The sequence below is a fragment of the Nanorana parkeri genome, unplaced genomic scaffold (assembly GCF_000935625.1).
Source record: "Nanorana parkeri isolate BGI_ZX_2015 unplaced genomic scaffold, ASM93562v1 scaffold1620, whole genome shotgun sequence".
In the NCBI taxonomy this organism is placed as follows: Eukaryota; Metazoa; Chordata; class Amphibia; order Anura; family Dicroglossidae; genus Nanorana; species Nanorana parkeri.
In genome coordinates, this window is record NW_017307888.1 from 208,045 (window position 1) to 214,519 (window position 6,475).

Genomic DNA, 6,475 nt, shown 5'->3' on the forward strand with positions numbered 1-6,475 from the left:
GTGCTTTACCCTGTGGAAAAGCATCTTGTCCCCATGGCGATGAGGATGAGGGTTTCTTCCTCACAACCCTGGCCCAGTGGTTGTGGGTGTCAGTCCGAATCTGAATCGTGAACCGAATTGACTTTTAGAGCCTGAATCCCGAAAAACTAAAAATCGTAAAAGAAACAAATTGTTTGCCAACTTACATGTCTAGTGAGGAAGGACGGTGTCAGAGATGATTGGAGGATGTGCAGCCGAGTGATACACAAATAAGATACATTGTTGCTCAGAGTTCAGGGACTCAAATGGATTGTTAAGTTTTAACTCCGAAGTTTAGTGTCCCTTTAAGTTTAGTGAGATTTTACTTTTTATGCAATCCAGAGATAAAAACATTCCAAACTAAGAGAAAAATAGGTTTCTTCTTTAAACAGTGTTAGCAAAAGAAAGAAAAGTAAACGTTTCATTATATTATGTATTCTGTATACAATGACACTTGGTTCTGGTACAAGGTATGGCAAAGTGATAAGGTGACAGGGTAATGATTAGGGTTGCACAGATACCAAGTACAGTACTATAGTACAGATCAGATACAAGTACAAGTACAGATACTTTTGAGCTCCATGACTACACTAGAGGAAAATTCAGAAATTAGGAGGCGGCTGTCATGTGTAAGGAGCACACGGAGCTCCCGGGATTTGTACATCTCTCTTATAATGTATGATTTTGTTTTTATAAATGTATATTCAGGACGCACCGATACCAGTTTTGCGAGTACGAGTACTGATACATTGTTGCTTATTGTCATGTGACAGTTTTTCTAAAACAATACAGACTAATGATTTCAGGACAGTGGTGGAGCGCCAGAGCCCGGTCCCAGCTGCAACCCGGGGAGTTCTCATGAAAATGCCGAGTATCAGCACTGGTACTCGAAAAGTATCTGTGCATCCCTAATGATAAGTACAAAGGCTTTTTTAAATTTTGTCCAATTTTATAATTTCTCCTAAATTTACACTAAAAATGTTAATGAGCAAAGTGGAAACAAAAAATGAAGAAAAAAAAAAAAGTTTAAATATTAAAAGTAAGAAAATTTGAAATAAACAAAAAAGATCAGCAGGAAAATCATAGTTAAGGGGGAAAGAAGGAATTAACTGAGGGAGATGATGGTTAAATTAAGGGTTAATAAGGGATTAAATAGGAGCGTATTTTTATCAAAAGAGAAAGAAAACTTTTCAGGTTATTAATTAATATCATTTACTCTGGAAGATCATCCCCTTGTTCTGCAGATGAAGCAAACAAAATACTAAATAGTAACAATGCCACTTTGTATCTCTATCTTGTGATGTTTATAAACATTGTGTCTGACGGGCAATTTTCTGACAGCAGCTTCTACAGCAACTTCCGGCTGTCATTTTGACAGCTGGGAAATGCCAGTAAATGAAAGCGGGGGGAGGAGGGCAAAAGGACAGGATGCACAACACGTGTTGATTAGGTTATTTGGATATGCGTCTTCTCTACAAGATTGGGATCCGGCTGTGTGTGGATCATGTTTACTTTGCACATGATTATTATTGGTTTCATCACTGCGTGCAAAGTCAGAACCTCTAATGGTGCGAAGGCTGTGCACTTCCTCCTGCCTGGGGAAGGGGAGACTGAGGAAATGCTTCATCCTGCCTGCAGCAGACTGATCCCTGGGGAAGGGGAAACTGAGGAAATGCTTCATCCTGCCTGCAGCAGACTGATGACATCATCTCAGCCTAGGCAAAGTCACTGACTGGAGCTCAAAAAGGGCATGATAAAAGATGGAGATTTCATTAAAAATGATTTTGTTTCTGTATATTGTGACACGTGAGGAATGACGGGGGTCACGTTATCTTTCCCCAAATAGGCTCACTGACCGCCCCAGACCGGCCATGAGGACGCCCTCGCCGAACCCCTGGCTGGCGCGATTCCCACATTTAAATGCCGCTTTACCCCCTCTGTTGTAAAACATATTTTTTAGTTCCCGTAAATCAGCAGAAAACAAGCGTATCAACGCGTAAATGAGCCGCGGGGGGCCCAGCGTCCTGCGTTCCGTAGCGCCACCGTAATTACATTGTAACGAGCTGCCCCCGTCCCCTCCCCCTCAGAACATGACCCAGCGGAGGATTTGAACATTTGAGATTCGGCCTGGCAGAGTCCCAAGTCTTCTGCGTGCGCTCAGAGCTGACATTAATAAGCCGGGGGGAGATTAGACGGTTTACAGAGAGAAGCACTCGGTGCGGGAAAATCAAATAATAGCGCTGAAGGCTGTAATTAGCGGAATTGGGACCGAACAATGAAGTAATAATAATGCAATTTGGCTCGGAGTAACACAGCCGCGTCGTCACATTGGGAGGTGAGATCTCATCTCTCACCAAAGCTCTGCCTTGAAAGACCTATCGCTGCTCCGTTTAGTCTGCCGAGCAAGACCCCGCTGGCGCCGCCGCCAAGTCTTCCATTCGCCTATTCTCCGAGAACAGCGTGGCGCGGCGCCACGCGCGCCTCGCCTTTTCTCTCTCCGATTTGGGGCTATTAAGTTAAAACAATAACATAACTAATTAGCACCGGTCCAACCTGACTTGAAAAAGCCGATCTTGCTGGGTTCAGCGTGTAATTATTAATTAAGCTTCGCGGAAGCGGCAGGTGTGAAGGGCTGCGCTTCCATGTAAAGAGCGGCGGCGGCGGAGCTTGCGGAAGCCGTTGTGTGTTTTCTTCTTCGGGGGCGATAGGAGTGCAGCCGGCGTTATGAGATGAATTAACTCCGTCCTGACCGGCTGCGGGTTCCATGTCTGATGAAAGGGCGGTGAGGACAAAGCCGAGACGTTTATAAACATGATATCGACGAAGAGTAAAACCTTTAACATGTTCCCGTCATTTGTCATCTTTATAACTCTACACCTTTCAATATGATGATCCCCAGTGATCCTGCCACGGAGGTCCTTGTTCAGGCACTTCCTGTTATAGGGTGATAGTGCTCTGGCCTTGTTCAGACACTTCCTGTTATAGGGTGACAGTGCACTGTCCTTGTTCAGACACTTCCTGTTATAGGGTGATGATGCTCTGTCCTTGTTCAGGCACTTCCTGTTATAGGGTGACGATGCTCTGTCCTTGTTCAGGCACTTCCTGTTATAGGGTGACGATGCTCTGTCCTTGGTCAGACACTTCCTGTTATAGGGTGACGATGCTCTGGCCATGTTCAGACACTTCCTGTTATAGGGTGACAATGCTCTGTCCTTGGTCAGACACTTCCTGTTATAGGGTGATAGTGCTCTGGCCTTGTTCAGGCACTTCCTGTTATACGGCGACAATGCTCTGTCCTTGTTCAGACACTTCCTGTTATAGGGTGATAGTGCTCTGGCCTTGTTCAGGCACTTCCTGTTATACGGCGACAATGCTCTGTCCTTGTTCAGACACTTCCTGTTATAGGGTGATAGTGCTCTGGCCTTGTTCAGGCACTTCCTGTTATACGGCGACAATGCTCTGTCCTTGTTCAGACACTTCCTGTTATAGGGTGATAGTGCTCTGGCCTTGTTCAGGCACTTCCTGTTATACGGCGACAATGCTCTGTCCTTGTTCAGACACTTCCTGTTATAGGGTGATAGTGCTCTGGCCTTGTTCAGGCACTTCCTGTTATACGGCGACAATGCTCTGTCCTTGTTCAGACACTTCCTGTTATAGGGTGATAGTGCTCTGGCCTTGTTCAGGCACTTCCTGTTATACGGCGACAATGCTCTGTCCTTGTTCAGACACTTCCTGTTATAGGGTGATAGTGCTCTGGCCTTGTTCAGGCACTTCCTGTTATACGGCGACAATGCTCTGTCCTTGTTCAGACACTTCCTGTTATAGGGTGATAGTGCTCTGGCCTTGTTCAGGCACTTCCTGTTATACGGCGACAATGCTCTGTCCTTGTTCAGACACTTCCTGTTATAGGGTGATAGTGCTCTGGCCTTGTTCAGGCACTTCCTGTTATACGGCGACAATGCTCTGTCCTTGTTCAGACACTTCCTGTTATAGGGTGATAGTGCTCTGGCCTTGTTCAGGCACTTCCTGTTATACGGCGACAATGCTCTGTCCTTGTTCAGACACTTCCTGTTATAGGGTGATAGTGCTCTGGCCTTGTTCAGGCACTTCCTGTTATACGGCGACAATGCTCTGTCCTTGTTCAGACACTTCCTGTTATAGGGTGATAGTGCTCTGGCCTTGTTCAGGCACTTCCTGTTATACGGCGACAATGCTCTGTCCTTGTTCAGACACTTCCTGTTATAGGGTGATAGTGCTCTGGCCTTGTTCAGGCACTTCCTGTTATACGGCGACAATGCTCTGTCCTTGTTCAGACACTTCCTGTTATAGGGTGATAGTGCTCTGGCCTTGTTCAGGCACTTCCTGTTATACGGCGACAATGCTCTGTCCTTGTTCAGACACTTCCTGTTATAGGGTGATAGTGCTCTGGCCTTGTTCAGGCACTTCCTGTTATACGGCGACAATGCTCTGTCCTTGTTCAGACACTTCCTGTTATAGGGTGATAGTGCTCTGGCCTTGTTCAGGCACTTCCTGTTATACGGCGACAATGCTCTGTCCTTGTTCAGACACTTCCTGTTATAGGGTGATAGTGCTCTGGCCTTGTTCAGGCACTTCCTGTTATACGGCGACAATGCTCTGTCCTTGTTCAGACACTTCCTGTTATAGGGTGATAGTGCTCTGGCCTTGTTCAGGCACTTCCTGTTATACGGCGACAATGCTCTGTCCTTGTTCAGACACTTCCTGTTATAGGGTGATAGTGCTCTGGCCTTGTTCAGGCACTTCCTGTTATACGGCGACAATGCTCTGTCCTTGTTCAGACACTTCCTGTTATAGGGTGATAGTGCTCTGGCCTTGTTCAGGCACTTCCTGTTATACGGCGACAATGCTCTGTCCTTGTTCAGACACTTCCTGTTATAGGGTGATAGTGCTCTGGCCTTGTTCAGGCACTTCCTGTTATACGGCGACAATGCTCTGTCCTTGTTCAGACACTTCCTGTTATAGGGTGATAGTGCTCTGGCCTTGTTCAGGCACTTCCTGTTATACGGCGACAATGCTCTGTCCTTGTTCAGACACTTCCTGTTATAGGGTGATAGTGCTCTGGCCTTGTTCAGGCACTTCCTGTTATACGGCGACAATGCTCTGTCCTTGTTCAGACACTTCCTGTTATAGGGTGATAGTGCTCTGGCCTTGTTCAGGCACTTCCTGTTATACGGCGACAATGCTCTGTCCTTGTTCAGACACTTCCTGTTATAGGGTGATAGTGCTCTGGCCTTGTTCAGGCACTTCCTGTTATACGGCGACAATGCTCTGTCCTTGTTCAGACACTTCCTGTTATAGGGTGATAGTGCTCTGGCCTTGTTCAGGCACTTCCTGTTATAGGGTGACGATGCTCCTGCCCACAGACAGTTGGCGACTTCTGCGCACTGCGTGCTTCGGCATGCGCTGACCCCGCTCTGTCATGTGACGTGGCCGACCACTTCCTGGCTGAGTTGCTGCTGTTCCCAGTTGCTTCCGCTTTGTTATAATCCCAGTAACAGGTGACCGCGGAATATTTAGTAGCCGGGAAATGTCACGGAACACCTGAATCCAGTGACTTGGAGGGGGAGGGGCCCGATACTTTTGGTAATATAGTGTACATCCTGGAGAGTATCGGTGAATCCTGATTCATATTATTAATAAATTGCATCAATATAATGATTTCAATGGGCTCATGATGCACCAAAACATCCCAATAACTGGAAATGTCACCAACATTTTACTGCAGCGCGCTATGGCAGGAGTGAAGGGGACACAGGGGTCACTGGAGGCATAGGAGCGAAGGGGACACAGGGGTCACTGGAGGCACAGGAGCGAAGGGGACACATATTGTTGTATGTCTTTCACTTCACTGTTATCTCTAAGCCTGATGAAGGGGACCCTGCGAGGCCCCGAAAGCGCTTGCCAATGAGATACAGCTACTGGCAATAAAATATTTTGCTTTTTCAACTCATGGTGTGCTGGTGACATTTTTCTACTGTTCATGTGTGGCGGTGCCATCCGCAGTCATTTCGAGCACCCATCTTCATCAAGTGGGAATCCCGGTAAGGAGTGCGGTATGGTTCCTGTTTCTGTTCCTTCACTTCCTGGCGTTTTGTACGCCGGCGGTGACAGATCCTCCACGATGATGAATCCGCAGCGCACTTTTCTCCTCGGAAACTTTGTCTGATCAGCGAGCGCGGTGTACTTTATTCGGTGGAAGGTAATGGGGTGAGATTGCTCTGCATTACTTCCGCTGGATGCGCGCCTTCATCCCTTCTGTTAGGAAATTAGACGTAAACAACTAAACACCTCCAGCGCCGGCCGGGAATCGCTTCCATCCAACTATTTTGTCTTTACTTACACTCAATTAAATTGTACAATAATCCGAGCGGTCACACATGACGGGATTCATGACATTAACTTTTCATTCTCCGAACTG